We start from the raw sequence: 16,418 nt of genomic DNA on the forward strand, positions 1-16,418 counted from the left end.
AGAGGAATGTTGTTCCATAGTGTAGGGGCAGAGAGGAATGTTGTTCCATAGAGTAGGAGCAGAGAGGATTTCTGTTCCATAGTGTAGGGGCAGAGAGGAATGTTGTTCCATAGTGTAGGGGCAGAGAGGAATGTTGTTCCATAGTGTAGGGGCAGAGAGGAATGCTGTTCCATAGTGTAGGAGCAGAGAGGAATGTTGTTCCATAGAGTAGGAGCAGAGAGGATTTCTGTTCCATAGAGTAGGAGCAGAGAGGACTTCTGTTCCATAGAGTAGGAGCAGAGAGGATTTCTGTTCCATAGAGTAGGAGCAGAGAGGATTTCTGTTCCATAGTGTAGGAGCAGAGAGGATTTCTGTTCCATAGTGTAGGAGCAGATCTGATGGAGAGGAATGCTCTTCCATTATTCCATAGTGTAGGAGCTAAGGACAGCAAAAGGCTCGGTCGCCCCTGAGTCTCTTCTCTGTCGCTGGGACTTCTAGGAGTCGTCTTTCTGCTGACCTGAGGGTCCTGATGGAGGAGGTCAGAGATGTAGGAGAGGGCCAGTCCGTTTAGTGCTTTGTATGTAAAGAGAAGCGTTTTGAATTATAATATATAGAACCTTATACTTCTAAACTACCGTCCATCCGTCCCCTCTCTCTCACCATGCCCACTTTACTCCTTGTAATACATTCCTTTCCAGAGAGGGAGAGACTGAATATTTCAGCACGGTGACTGATAACAAAGTCAGGAAAAAAACCTTAACAATGTATACAGACTCAGCCATGGCCATCGAGAAAGGCAGATATAGTCAAACCAGCTGGCTGCCCACAGAGGACGGGCTGTGTTCTCACTGTAGTCAAGGAGTGGTTGGAGACAGAGCTCCACTTCTTCACTGCATGTGACAAAGAGAGAGGGAGAGAAAGACACAGTGAAGACACGCGGAGACAACACAAAGGAAGACGGATACAGTGCAGACAAGAGAGGAAGAAAGTGTGTGTGCACGTGTTGTGAGGAGTCTCTCTGGGGACGTGCACATTGCGCGGAGATGAAAGTGGCGTGTGTGCCACGGGGGGTCACAGTGAAAGCTAACTACTGTCTATGTATAGTAACCATCAAATATTCAACCACACACATACGCTCACGCACATGGTAACAATCAAGACGTGCACGTGAACGCACTCGCGTTCCTACACATGCTATGTAGACACTTCACGAGACACGTACATTGCATGCGTTATTCAGAGGAATGTGAAAACGGCAACGATGGCAAAAAATCGCAACGATGAGAGCGAGCGCCAATTAACGGATCCTCCACACTGCTTGGTATTCTATTCACAGAGATTCACAGAGATGTAACGTTACTAAGGGATATGGAAACATGTATAAGGGGTTTTTAATAGTATTTGTAGTAGATAAGAGTACCACAATGTGAAATGTCCACTCTCTACGGCCGGACACATAATGTAGTCTGTGTGTTTGACTATAGCGTTTTGGTTTGCTGATTCTTGAGTCTTTGCTACAATTTACAATTTACAATTTAGGCATTTAGCAGACGCTCTTAATCCAGAGCGATTTACATTAAGCAAGAACAAAAAAGCATGGGGATACATCACATAAAAACATTTATCATGAAACATGCGTAAGCTAAGAAAGTAACAGTGGAATATCTATAATGAAACTATACATATAAGCTATACATCTATACTACTATGATATACATCTGTACTATGACGTGCTATGACTACATACAATGCACTTATGCTGTCTACATAACATGCTATAAGTCTGTATCAAATGCTATCTAAGTCTACAGAATTGCTATCTAAGGGGGTGGGGTAAGTGCTATGGGCCATGATGGAGTCTGAAAAGGTGGGTTTTCAGACTACGGCGGAAGATTGGGAGTGATGCTGCAGTTCTGCTAGTCTCGTTCTCCTGGTTTCTGGCATTCCATCATACAGATTATGGTTGGTAACATGTGTGCTCTTGCTGGTCCAGCATTCACTGCCGTGTAGGAGAACAGATTCTACCGTTGCGTAGAAGAAGCTTATACCGTTGCATAGACAATGTGTTGTTATTATTGGCAGGGAATGAGTTATATAAGCAAAACAAAATAAACTTTACCGTACCCTACCTTAAAGTTCGATCCCTTTGGGCTCCCCCAGAGTTAAAGTGTCCTTGAGCAAGACTCTGAACCCCTAATTGCTCCTGATCTGCTGGTTGGTGCCTTGCATGGTTTCTGCTGCCATGTGAATGTGTGTGTGTGAATGGGTGAATGTAATGCACAATATATGTAAAGGTGTGTGAATGTGTGTGTGAATGGGTGAATGTAATGCACAATATATATGTAAAGGTGTGTGAATGTGTGTGTGAATGGGTGAATGTAATGCACAATCTATGTAAAGGTGTGTGAATGTGTGTGGATGGGTGAATTAAATGCACAATCTATGTAAAGGTGTGTGAATGTGTGTGAGTGTGTGAATGTAATGCACAATCTATGTAAAGGTGTGTGTGTGTGTGTGTGTGTGTGTGTGTGTGTGTGTGTGTGTGTGTGTGTGTGTGTGTGTGTGTGTGTGTGTGTGTGTGTGTGTGTGTGTGTGTGTGTGTGTGTGTGTGTGTGTGAGTGGGTGAATGTAATGCACAATCTATGTAAAGGTGTGTGAATGTGTGTGTGAATGGGTGAATGTAATGCACAATCTATGTAAAGGTGTGTGAATGTGTGTGTGAATGGGTGAATGTAATGCACAATTTATGTAAAGGTGTGTGAATGTGTGTGTGAATGGGTGAATGTAATGCACAATCTATATGTAAAGGTGTATGAATGTGTGTGAGTGGGTGAATGTAATGCACAATCTATGTAAAGGTGTGTGAATGTGTGTGAATGGGTGAATTAAATGCACAATCTATGTAAAGGTGTGTGAATGTGTGTGAATGGGTGAATTAAATGCACAATCTATGTAAAGCGCCTTGGATAAAGGTGCTGCTACTGTATATAAATGCACCATTTACCATTTATCAACAAATAGGTTATTATTTATTTTTGTTCCAATTTCCTGAAATAGAAGGACATAGTTTCAGATTTACAAGGTTTATTTTTTCTCTTTTCTCCCCCTGACGCGACAGACATGTCTGGTCTCGTCTGGTGTTGTAGACGTTAGACGTTTCCGGAACAGGTTGTGTTTACCTCTGTTGCTTCTTGTCAAAGCACTGTTTGCTTCAGCGGCACCGTTAATTAGGACAGGTTTAATCCATGAAGACCTGAGACCAGATTCTACCAAAAATGTCTTTCTAAATCCTGAACAGTTATCTGGAATAAAAACGTACCACTGGTGCTCAAACTTTTTCCACGTCAAAGGAGCCCCAGAATGATCTGTATTTGGCCACCGGACGACCCCCCAATCTGAAAATGTGTTGTTTCGTGGACAAGAAGTAAATATTTGAGTGCTGTGAATGTATATTCGAAGAGTTGTGCCACATTTTCACGATTTTTCAAAAATAATTGCAGATCTACAAGCAGATCTGGCGCGCTAGCTTGTAGATCTGCTATTTTTCAATAGCTAAATTTATATGTTTAAAACACCAAAAGGGGTTCCCACCCAGAATGGTTTAATCCACAGGCTGCGTGGGGGAATGGTGTTGTCACTGTGTGGGACGGGATGGATGGATGAGACACACACACACACACACACACACACACACACACACACACACACACACACACACACACACACACACACACACACACACACAGGATGGCATGAAAGAGAGGAGGCTGGATGGATGGATGGATGGATGAGAGAGAGACACACACACACACACACACACACACACACACACACACACACACACACAGGATGGCATGGAAGAGAGGAGGCTGGATGGATGGATGAGAGACACACACACACACACACACACCTCCGGGAGGATTCACACACGTCACTCAGCCGAGGCAAATTAACCTTATTTTGCACCAGAGCTTAGACACACGCACGCACACGCGCACGCACACGCACAGATAGACAGAAAGGCACGCACGCACGTACGCATGCACGCACACGGGCTGTGCCAGAAGTGAATCCATAGGGACTGTCAGTCAATGCTGTCTCTTTTATGTTTAGTCTTTTCTCTTTTTCAGAGAGAGAGAGAGAGAGAGAGACCACCCCTGAATTACATTGATACTTTATAAGCACTTTAACAATTAAATTGAATCACGTAATTGGTACGTAATTATGTGAATCTGTCACAACTCTGCAAACTGTAGAGAGAATATTTATGTCCATTGGAGGACAGACTGAAAATAACGTTGGCATTCTAACCACTCATTAAACCCCAGGGGGAAAACATTCACCAACAATAGCAGATCTACAAGCTCACAACGTGTGATCATAATATGCAATTATTGTTTGCCTGTTTGTTTAGATATATGATTAGTGTCCTCATTCCTCCTGGGTGGCATGTGACAGATAAATGAGGACGGGGTTCGATGCCCCAAATACTGTACAAATGGTAACATGGTGCGGCGGTGGCTCGGGGGTAGTCGAGTGGCTGGATGGTGACCGCAGTTCGAACCCGGGCTTGAGCAAGACACTGAACCTCCTAATTGCTCCTGATGTGCTGTTTGGTGCCTTGCATGGTTTCCGCCGCCATCGGTGTGTGAATGTGTGTGTGGATGGGTGAATGTAATGCACAATCTATATGTAAAGCGCATTGGATAAATGGCACTATATAAATGCACCATTTACCAGTGCCTCCCTGCGACATACTAGCGTCATGTCCAGGGGGTGTACTTGTACATCAAGCTGCCTCACGCTACAGAAACAGGAGATTGGCTCCTGCCCCTATGGGCCTCATGGCTACAGAAACAGGAGATTGGCTCCTGCCCCTATGGGCCTCATGGCTCGGCAAGGCTTACTTACTTACTTATCCCATTTTGGGCAAGAAGCCCTTTTGGTGTTTTAAGCATTATGTTATACTTTAGCTATTGAAAAATAGCAGATCTACAAGCTCATATGAACTTGTAGTTCTGCTACTTTTGAAAAATCGTGAAAATCGGGGTCCTTGACATGAAAATGTTTGAGAACGACTGACACACAGGTTTTTTCAGAAAACTGTCAGGATTTAGAAGCCATCTTTGTAAAATCGTCCTTCGACTTGCACTTGCACTATACTCAAGATATTTGACCAGGAGTGTCGATACTCCTCTGACCCAATAAGATACTGCGGTTGAGTATATGTGTTTGTCCACTGCTGTTCAGCATGCGTACGGAACGTCCCTTTTGTCCCCATATATGGAGATCTCCCACTCCGTGAAAAATAGTTAACGGGCAATTTGGGCACTATGATGTGCCCGTAAACCTCAAGTTTAGCAGCATATACAGTTAATATACGGTAACATACAGGTGTGATGGTACGATTCGGGAGTTTACCGGAGTTTGTTGTAAAGTTTAACGGGAGTTTCCTGTAATGTATACATCCGTATTCCATGCTTTTTGCGCAGTGTCTGTATCTGTCTGTCTGCCTGTGTCCGAAGAGTGCAAACTGACTGTGAAAAGTGGACTGGTTAAGTCATTAAATGGTATGTGTGTTATGGCAATCAATTGGCTGAGGCAGAGGGTATATTCTACGGGTGAGGGGACTTTAGGTCTCCTTATAGTCCACTGCGGCAGAGCCTGACCAGAGAGCCTTTTGTGGCAGTTCTAGACAACCGTGCATTCCGACCGACCGACTCGAGGCCGGGCAATTCACTCCCTGTGGCGGTGTGGAACGTACTGTACGTGTGTGTCGAATTTGAAGTGGGCGGGAAGTCAACGGTTCTCGAGCTACGTAGATTACAGACATATATATATACACGCGGGGATACGAGCACAGAGACGTGTTGCATTTATTGGTGGTTTGTTGCACAACCACGTCAGAAACTTCATACTGTACATCCACATATGATAACAGCATTCTAAGGTTAGCAAGGAATATCACCTTGAATACTAAGCTATGTGTTGTATGGAGAATATAGGTTGCTTATACCTTCAGGAAGGAGATGTGGTGTACCAGCATACAATAAGCTCATAATAGGTCTTTTGTTCACCAGTCGACCTTGAGGCTTAATCAGTAGTTGTAGTAGCCACGTGGTAATCTAGGCGGTGGATATTTCTCTTGTCTTCATGTAAAATTGTCTTGTTCTTTGTGTTTATGTCAAATGTGTATATATGTGTTCTGCATACTTGGCTACTGGGTCGCCAGACAAATTTCAGTGTGAACTGACAAAGTAGGCCTACTATATCACTTTTTTTTAAATATATATATATATTTTTATCCCACGATTTTGTAACCCATTTTTCACCCCTTTGTCAATCATCTAATGTGATCCTGGGCTCTACACACCCTCCACCAACCTAGTCCCCATATATGGGGGACAAGGGGAGACCAACCTAGTCCCCATATATGGGGGACAAGGGGAGACCAACCTAGTCCCCATATATGGGGGACAAGGGGAGAGCAACGGACTTGAACTCATGCTTCCTTCATGCCTGAGTGTCCAAGTTGCTCCTTTACACCTGACAGGGGGGAGTTTCCCTGGTTGGACGCAATTATTATCTTCACACTCATCACTCTATAGGAGGGACGCATGGCCCTTAAGGGGTGATACACACGTTTACACAATGTTACGTGCACGTACGCACACACACACTATATATAGCTAGAATGTATACGACCACAATAAAGTCCACAGCTGCTATCATCAGCCTGATGTGTGTGTGTGTGTGTGTGTGTGTGTGTGTGTGTGGCTTTGTTTACTATAGCTCACGCACACACACGCACGTGCACACGCACAGGATGCGCGCACACGCACATGCACACACATAGCTACAGTCAGTGTGATCACTGTTGAAACCTCTCTGGTGGTAAACAGGTGTTTCTGTTTACAGCCTGCGGCACAAACGCAAACGCACACACGCACACACACACACACACACACACACACACACACACACACACACACACACACACAAACAAACACACATGCGCACTCACACTCACACTCACGCATTGCAAAGATGCAATTGAACATCTTTGCATTAACCCATTCTGAACGGGAACCCATTTTGGTGTCAGCATCATGTTATGCTTTAGCTATTGAAAAATAGCAGACCTACAAGCTCGTAGCGCGCCACCGAGTGGCGCGCTACGAGCTTGTAGGTCTGCTATTTTTGAAAAATCGAAGAACGACTGACATTTTTTAGAATCTGATCTCAGGTCAGAATGCGTTAATGAGACCAGTGTGTGTCCAGTGGAAACCTCGTATGAATCTGATCTCAGGTCAGAATGGGTTAATGTTGCGTCCACGCACACGCGCGCGCCCACTCCTGGTGATGAGCCGAGGTTTAACCCATTCTGGGCGGGAACCCGTTTTGGTGTTTTTGCATTATGTTATGCTTTAGCTATTGAAAAATAGCAGATCTACAAGCTCATAGCGCGCCACTGAGTGGCGCGCTACGAGCTTGTAGGTCTGCTAAAAATCGAAGAGCGACTGACATAGAAGACATTTTTTAGAATCTGATCTCAGGTCAGAATGGAAAACTGTCAGGATGTAGAAGACATTTTTTAGAATCTGATCTTAGGTGAGAATGGAAAACTGTCAGGATGTAGAAGACATGTTTTAATGTAATCTGATCTCAGGTCAGAATGGAAAACTGTCAGGATGTAGAAGACATGTTTTAATGTAATCTGATCTCAGGTCAGAATGGGTTAATGAGAGGCGAGGCAACAGGAGACGTGGACACACCGCGCCGCCGGGCCACGCACACACATGAACGCTGAGACAGCTCATTAGCCACCTGCACGTAACGGAGGTGTGAACCAACACACACACACACACACTCATGCACGTGCACTCACGTGCACGCACACGCGCGTCATTCATGAACAGTATATACAAAATTCCATTGACGTGATTGTCATGTTGTGCCCCCGGTGGGTGGAGCTGTGAACTGCATCTGCATGGCAGATCACAGCGCAGTTTAATTAAAGACAAGGGCGACAGCAGATCAATATAAATCTGGTGTACACATCACTTTTTACAGTGCAGAGGCTTATAGGCTGTTGTTCACATCACTTTTTACAGTGCAGAGGCTTCCAGGCTGTTGTTCACACCACTTTTTACAGTGCAGAGGCTTCCAGGCTGTTGTTCACATCACTTTTTTACAGTGCAGAGGCTTCCAGGCTGTTGTTCACACCACTTTTTACAGTGCAGAGCCTTCCAGGCTGTTGTTCACATCACTTTTTACAGTGCAGAGGCTTCCAGGCTGTTGTTCACATCACTTTTTACAGTGCAGAGGCTTCCAGGCTGTTGTTCACATCACTTTTTACAGTACAGAGGCTTCCAGGCTGTTGTTCACATCACTTTTTACAGTGCAGAGGCTTCCAGGCTGTTGTTCACACCACTTTTTACAGTGCAGAGGCTTCCAGGCTGTTGTTCACATCACTTTTTACAGTGCAGAGGCTTCCAGGCTGTTGTTCACACCACTTTTTACAGTGCAGAGGCTTCCAGGCTGTTTTTCACATCACTTTTTACAGTGTAGAGGCTTCCAGGCTGTTGTTCACACCACTTTTTACAGTGTAGAGGCTTCCAGGCTGTTGTTCACACCACTTTTTACAGTGCAGAGGCTTCCAGGCTGTTGTTCACACTACTTTTTACAGTGCAGAGGCTTCCAGGCTTGAATGCGGTGGCGGGCATGCACTGTAAAACACTGTACACCCGATGGTTATGGCCGTTTTAGCCCAAGGAGTGTTTTTTGTGCAAAACTCTAATGCTTGGAATGGATTCAGCATCATGAAATCCCACTAGTTTGATATGACACATCACATGCTACTTGAATATTTTGCCTTCTATAGGTTGTTAATGGTATGGTCACATATTATGCCAATTATGAAAATTGCTCAACATAAATTATGCAAGTTAGCATCCGGCACTTTCTACATGTCTATGGGTTCACATTCTGGCGCAAGTGCACTTTAACCCATTCTGAACGGGAACCCATTTTGGTGTCAGCATCATGTTATGCTTTAGCTATTGAAAAATAGCAGATCTACAAGCTCATAGCGCACCACCGAGTGGCGCGCTACGAGCTTGTAGGTCTGCTATTTTTTAAAATCAAAGAACGACTGACATTTTTTAGAATCTGATCTCAGGTCAGAATGGGTTCACCAGACCAGTGTGTGTCCAGTGGAAACCTCGTATGAATCTGATCTCAGGTCAGAATGGGTTAAATCCCTAAGAATCTCAAAGTGCTACAGTATAGACAAGAATGTATGAAGGAAAACCAAACAGTTTTGAACATGACGAGGCCACGGGGTCAAGGAATAGTAAAGTATTTATTCAAAGACAACTCGTGCCACAAAACAAACACCATTTTTTGGGGTACGCACAAATAATTAGATAAAAGCTAAACAACAAAAAAAGAAAGTCAGTATCTGCATGCCCTTTTTTTTCTCCTTCTTTCTAATTAGCCAGTGGGTTGAGTTGTATATTTATTCCCAGGTGGCGGGTAGTCGTAGTGAGAGAGAAAAAGTTGGACTTTCCTTCACAAAAATGTATAATTTCTGCACTCTACCACAAGTGTGCATGTGCATGTGCATGTGCATGTGCATGTGCATGTGCATGTGCATGTGCATGTGCACGCACACACACACACACACTCCTTTAATTATGTTCCCTTTGACTCGCGTCTGCATGATAATTAACTGATTATCATACCCAGATATAACCAACCAACCAACCACTGAACAACACATACACCCACACGCATGCAAGCACGCACGCACGCATGCACACGCACGCACACGCAGAGTCACAGACACGCACATAACACACACACACACGCTCTCTTAGGCATGTGGGAAGACAGTCGTGCCTGTGGTCATTAACATGCAGATGTACAGTAATTGCGTATGACGACCGCTCACGGTGGAATAGTAGTATTTACTGTACATACAGTATACGTACATACAGGACCGGTATAGGCTACTGTATGACATCATCAAGCTCACTGTATAAGGGCCTCCGCAGTGCGAGGGAGTTCCTCCTCATGTGACGCAACCTGACAGCGTGTGGAAGCAATCACCAGAGGGATGAGGAGGAAAGGAGTACTGCGCTTAAAGTGATATTTTATTTTAAAAATAGACTTTTGGTAATTTCATCGTCTATACTCAGGCTTATGAGAACACGTACAGTTTTTTTTCCTGGTGACTCACTGCCAGGATTCAGTAATTGTATAAGTTAAGTTGTAGTCCTGTAGTCAGGGTGATTCCTCGCTACTAACGTGCCTATTGGACATGGACGGGTTGGGGAGGGACTTAGCGAAGGGCTAATTAATGTGTGCATTTACTTAATTACTGTACTTGAGTACAGTTTTGAAGTATTTGTACTTTACTTCCAAGTTCCAGACCACCCGTGGCCCAAACAATGCTATTGTCACTGCTCCACAAAGAGAGAGAGAGAGAGAGAGAGAGAGAGAGAGAGAGAGAGAGACACACAGAGAGAGAGAGAGAGAGAGAGAGAGAGAGAGAGCAGTGCCGTCGCTACCTATACGCGCAGTATGCACTGCGAGTAGGGCAACACGCCGAGGGCGGGGCAACAAAATGTGCCAAAAAGTGCCAATTAAGCCGACCCTCAAAATAACAACTTTCTCTGCGTCTCCGCCGCGTAATAACCAGCGGCCGTGTGTGCGTCCTCACAAACAGTGTAAATAGCATCCTCTCCCCTCACCCTCCCCCTCCCCTCCCCTCCCCTCCCCTCCCCTCCCCTCCCCTCCCCCTCCCCTCCCCTCCCCTCCTATCTTCATATAATCATTATATTATATGAAGATAGGTTGAGAAGAAGTGGTGAAGTGGTCCTTCAAGTATACAGTAACTACTCGTATGCTTTCCACGATATATCTGGCATCTCCTTTGAACCGTCAGTTATACCGGTTAAGTGAAGTGCCTTTCTCAAGAGAGGGAGTCTATTCTTTCTTCTTTTTTAATTATTATTATTATTATTACATTGTACATTAAAACCTTCCATTACAGCATCCATTCACCCGCCAGCACACAGAGATCCAGTATTATCCTCTGTCTTTGTCCTTTTGTTGCAACTCAGACCGCCGTACGCCTCGCTTGATTTCCATATTTAAACAATACATAATGATATACATTAAATCATTTCGACCTGAGGACGATTCTACGAATGTCTTCTAAATCCTGATAGTTTTCTAGGTCAGTGGTGCTCACATTATTTCATGTCAAGGACCCCCAGATTTATATGTAATTGGCCACCGACCCCCATCTGAAAATATGTTGTTCCAGGGACCCCCCCATGCAAAAGCAATGATTTGAGTTAAAAACGTTCGCTCTGAAAGAATATATATTCAAAGATTTTCACCTACACCTACGAGCTCATATATTATGAATTTGAGCTTGTAGATCTGCTATTTTTTCAATAGCTAAAGTGTAACATAATGCTCAAAACACAAAGTGCTTCCCGTGCAGAATGGGTTAAATCATTCACATATTATTTTGGTCTTAAACTACACACGTTATAAGCATCTTATCAATTTCTAATGATGTGCCTTTCATCGGAAACCTAGATAATGAAAAGAAAATCAACACCATTGTGTCACCAAAGGCATTCTTTTAGTATAGATTCCCCCCCGAGGATAGTCTGTATTTTATTCACTGCCTCCACTTAGATTAGAACGTCCCAGTGGGTTTAAGACATTCAGGGCGGGAACCCCTTTTGGTGTTTTAAGCATTATGTTATACACTAGCTATTGAAAAATAGCAGATCTACAAGCTCACCGAGTGCCGCGCTACGAGCTTGTAGGTCTGCTCTTTTTTTGAAAAATCGTGAAAATGTAGTGCAAATCTTTGAATATATATAGGGCCTATATATACTTTTTTTTAATAACTTTTTATTGAATTTTTATGTTTTCACATAAAGATTAATCAAATGTATAGATAAGGTGAGACAAACTAGAAAGGTATACAGTGGGAGTTTGTTCTACGCTGTCTAAGCAAAAATCTGCTTCAGTAGTATTGTTATACTAATGATAAATCAAAACGTCTTTCTTAGACGTATTGCTCTTCTTTGTAAACACAATGCGAGTGTGATTAGGGTATTAATTCCTCATTTGTACATAATAACGACAGCCCAACATTTATTCCATTACGACGGCATCAAGGCCCGCCAAGATACATTTTAGTCGACTAAATCACCTTGTAGATTCAGTCGACAAAAATCCTATGATATTTAGTAGACTAAACACTAAATATTCCAGGTGACTAAAATGTGACTAAAACAAGAGACTATAACTAAAATAGAAATTAGTTTTACGCAGGTCTGACTAACGGGTCCCCCGTGTAAACACGATACAAGCGCATCGTGGCTAATATAATATTTCCTCGTTTGCACATAACGATATGCCAACATCTATATAGTCGCCTGGTGTTGTGTTTTTCACCCCGTTACATCATGTAAGAACATTACAAACACACGGAAATATTAATAAACGTACCCAAAACAAAACAAACATGATGAGAAGTCATGTTCTTTTTATTAGTATATCTTCCGGGACGTGCGCTCATATTAATCCATTCTGGGCGGGAACCCCTTTAGGTGTTTTAAGCATTATGTTAAACTTTATCTATTGAAAAATAACAGATCTACAAGCTCGTAGCGCGCCACCGAGTACCGCGCTACGAGCTTGTATAGTCTGCTATTTTAGAAAAATCGTGAAAATGTGGCGCAAATCTTTATATATATTATTTCACAGTGAACGTTTTTTTATCTCAAATCTTTGCTTCTGTGGGGGGGGGGGGGGGGTCCCTGGAACAACAAATCTTCAGATGGGGGTCGGTGGCCAATTACATATATTTTTTGGGGCCCTTGACATGAAATATTGAGCACCAGTGATATAGAAATGGTATATTTCAGAAAACTGTTGTGATTTTTAATTTCGACGTCAGGCCTGGATGGGATAACACTCAGAGATACATAATAGATCAAGCAGGAAGCGATGGAAATGAAGTCGTTGACAGAGCGGAGGAGAGAGACAGAACAACGAGAGATGAAGAAAAGTGTCATTAATCACAACCACGGAGAGAACACAATGTCTACCATGTGATGAACGGACCATTTACAGCCTCTCTCTCTCTCTCTCTCTCTCTCTCTCTCTCTCTCTCTCTCTCTCTGCCTGCAGAAAACTCCCACTCCCCCAAAATGCTTATTATTCATTATTTATAATAGACATTAAAAGGTATAAGCTTTGAAATAAGTTAAAGGTTTCCAAAAGATTTTTCAGCTTTTTTGGTGATTTCAGCCAAATTCAACTGCCCATAGCCATGGCAAGGGCAGCAATAGAAGATGTTTTAACTCTAGCAGTTAATGAGTTCATGTTAATCGTAACTCATATCCCCCTATAGGCCTGCACTATCTAACTAACTAACTAACTAACTAGGCCTGTAACAGGTACCGTCCCCCTCCTTCAAGTAAGGGACGTCTGTCAGGACTCCTTGTTGCGAATGCAGTGAGCACTTACTACGAGACCTAGCAGATCATGTCTGTCCGTGCGTGCATGTGTGTCCCCCCTTTGTGCCCATATATGGAGCTGAGTGATTTGTGATGCAACACACTCCATATTTGGACGTATAGCTGCTTTGGGGACTCCTTATATGGTTATGCGTTCGCTTCCCGCGTTTGTGCGTCTTACGGGTACGGTTCCTTAAGTTATTCGCACCTTCATCACCCCCTCCCTCCACCATGTGTCTCTACGGAGGTCTATAGCCTCCACGAGGGACACTACTTTACTGACTTACCAGAGAGAGAGAGAGAGAGAGAGAGAGAGAGAGAGAGAGAGAGAGAGGAGAGAGAGAGGAGAGAGAGAGAGAGAGAGAGAGAGATGAAGTCATTACAGACTGATAGAGAAAGGTTGTATAGGAGGTTGTTGCGGGGCCACTTTGGCATGCATCTCTATGCACCTCATGATGGGGGTTAAAAGGCCCCTCGGAGGAGGCCGGCCACTCTGACCCGCCCTGTAATGATTGGTGTGGCCCTCTGGTCAGCCACGGAGGAGAGAGGGGTGACCCCCTCTGGTCTGAGGGTGGGTGGGTGACCCCCTCTGAGGGTGGGTGGGTGGGAGGGAGGGTGGACCCCCTCTGAGGGTGGGTGTGATGGGAGGGTTGGGTGGCAGCAACCATCATGGTGTCAGAAGAGAGGCTAAACTGCAGACGACATCAGTAAATAGGCTATTCCACCTCTTGTCTCCGAATCTGCTCTTCATCAACTGCCTTTGTGTTCTGCTTTCACTCTGTGTCAATCTCCTCCTGTCTTTCTGCCTCCTGTTTCTGTTCTTCCTCCTCCTCTCTCCCTGTGTGTCTGACAGGCCCAGGCAGGCAGTGAGCTGTGCACCAGTCATTTTCCGGGGTCCATTCTCGTGTCCCCAGGGGGGGGTGGGGGGGGGGGGGGGGGGGGGGGGGGGTAGGGAGGTGCAGGTGCATGGATGATGTGGAGGAAAGTCTTTCTCTCTCTTTTTCCTTTCAGCGTTTCCCTTCAGGGGTCGCCACAGCCAATCATCCGCCTCCATCTCACCCTGACCTCTGCCTCCTCTTCTCTTCTCTCACACCAACTAACGTCAAGAGTAAGACCTCCCTCACTGCAGCCATAAATCTTCTCTTTGGTCTTCCCTTAGAGTATATATTAATAGAGACGGGAGGAAACCCTGAGGCGAAATGGACACATCAACTGTAGATTTAGTCGACTAAAATCTCTCGATATTTAGTCCACTAAAACTAGACTAACACTAAGCTAGACTAAAATGTGACTAAAACTAAATGAAAACTATGTAAGCTATATGACTATGACTAAAATCTAAAATCTAAATTTGCGTCCCAAAAACAACACTGTCTCACACCCGTTTGGACGTAGCACGTGGAAGGAACACGTCATTCCGACCGGTTCCTTTCCCCTCCATCAGGCGCCCCGGCTCACCAGGGGGAGGCAGTATTAAGACCAGCATTACTGCATTTTTGTACGTACCCCACAGGGGACCCGGGGAGAACATGCAAACTGCACACATAAAGGCTCTTTCTGTGGCGAGGACTATTTATTCCTGCTGCTCACAAGATTAAATTGGCAGAAATGTATAATTATGAAAACTGCATGTGGTTCATTTAAACATGATTGAGGAGGAGGAGGATGGCTTGAACGTATGTGGTCCCCTATACACCTCCCCTCCCCTCTCCTCTCCTCAACCCGCCCCCTCCCCCTGTGCGTGTGTGTGTGCGTACGCAGATATTGTCCAGATGTTAATCTATACATTAGTCATGAGAACAAAGATTAGTTATTTGAAGCCCTTCACGGATCTATACACACACACACACACACGCACACACATGCACGCCCGCACGCATGCACACACACCCGCACGCATGCACACACACAAACACACACACACACACGCACGCACGCACGTGGGTGAACCTATATGCAGATCTTTATCCCTCGCGGATTTCACTCATTTTGAAAGGGCTCATTTGTTATCCCTTTGTCATGGCAACCCCGGCAGAAGAATAATGGATTGATTAGCACAACTTTCTCCGTGTCTTTGTAAAGCAGATCCTTTCATATCGCCGTCGTCTCGTCTCATCTCCGCTCTGCCTCTCCTCTCCTCTCCTCGCTGCGTACTTCAGCTCAGAAGGAGGGGGAAGACGGAGGCTTTGATTTAACCCATTCTGACCTGAGATCAGATTCTAAAAATGTCTTCTACATCCTGACAGTTTTCCATTCTGACCTGAGATCAGATTGTAAAAATGTCTTCTACATCCTGACAGTTTTCCATTCTGTCCTGAGATCAGATTCTATAAATGTCTTCTACATCCTGACAGTTTTCTGAAAAAGCTATGTTTCTATGTAAGTCGTTCCTCGATAAAAAAAGAAAATAGCAGACCTACAAGCTCGTAGCGCGCCACTCGGTGGCGCGCTATGAGCTTGTAGATCTGCTATTTTTTAATAGCTAAAGCATAGCATGATGCTAACACCAAAAGGGGTTCCCGCCCAGAATGGGTTAAGTTGTTGCCGTCACTATACTGCCGTTGCCAGAACTCTACGAGAGAAAACTTTGGCGCCCAAATGAGGAAATGTTGGAAGTGTAGAGCGTTCTTCCGGCTGCAGTGACTGACTTCAATTCAAATTAATGAATATACTTTATATATTATGGCGGACCCCCATCTGACAAATGTTTGTGCCAGAGAAGATTTATAATTTCTTTATTTTAAATTAATAAAAATCTTTCAAAATGTATAAATGAGATTATCCATAATGATATTCCAAAAATAGGGACATGAAAGATATTTTCCTCCTGGCACTGCTAAACTTAATAAGACTTGAGTTTAGCTACAAAGCTTGGATTGAAAC

At 44.2% G+C, this 16,418-nt stretch overlaps 1 long non-coding RNA gene across 1 annotated transcript in view; it reads right to left on the reverse strand.

Moving 5' to 3' along the window:
* LOC308322944 overlaps window positions 1–16,418 on the reverse strand; it is a 447,594-nt gene that overhangs the window by 236,526 nt on the left and 194,650 nt on the right. The gene's annotated exons all lie outside the window — the stretch shown is intronic.

Source organism: Protomyctophum bolini (assembly GCF_963924005.1).
Source record: "Protomyctophum bolini genome assembly, chromosome: 10".
NCBI classification, from domain to species: Eukaryota; Metazoa; Chordata; class Actinopteri; order Myctophiformes; family Myctophidae; genus Protomyctophum; species Protomyctophum bolini.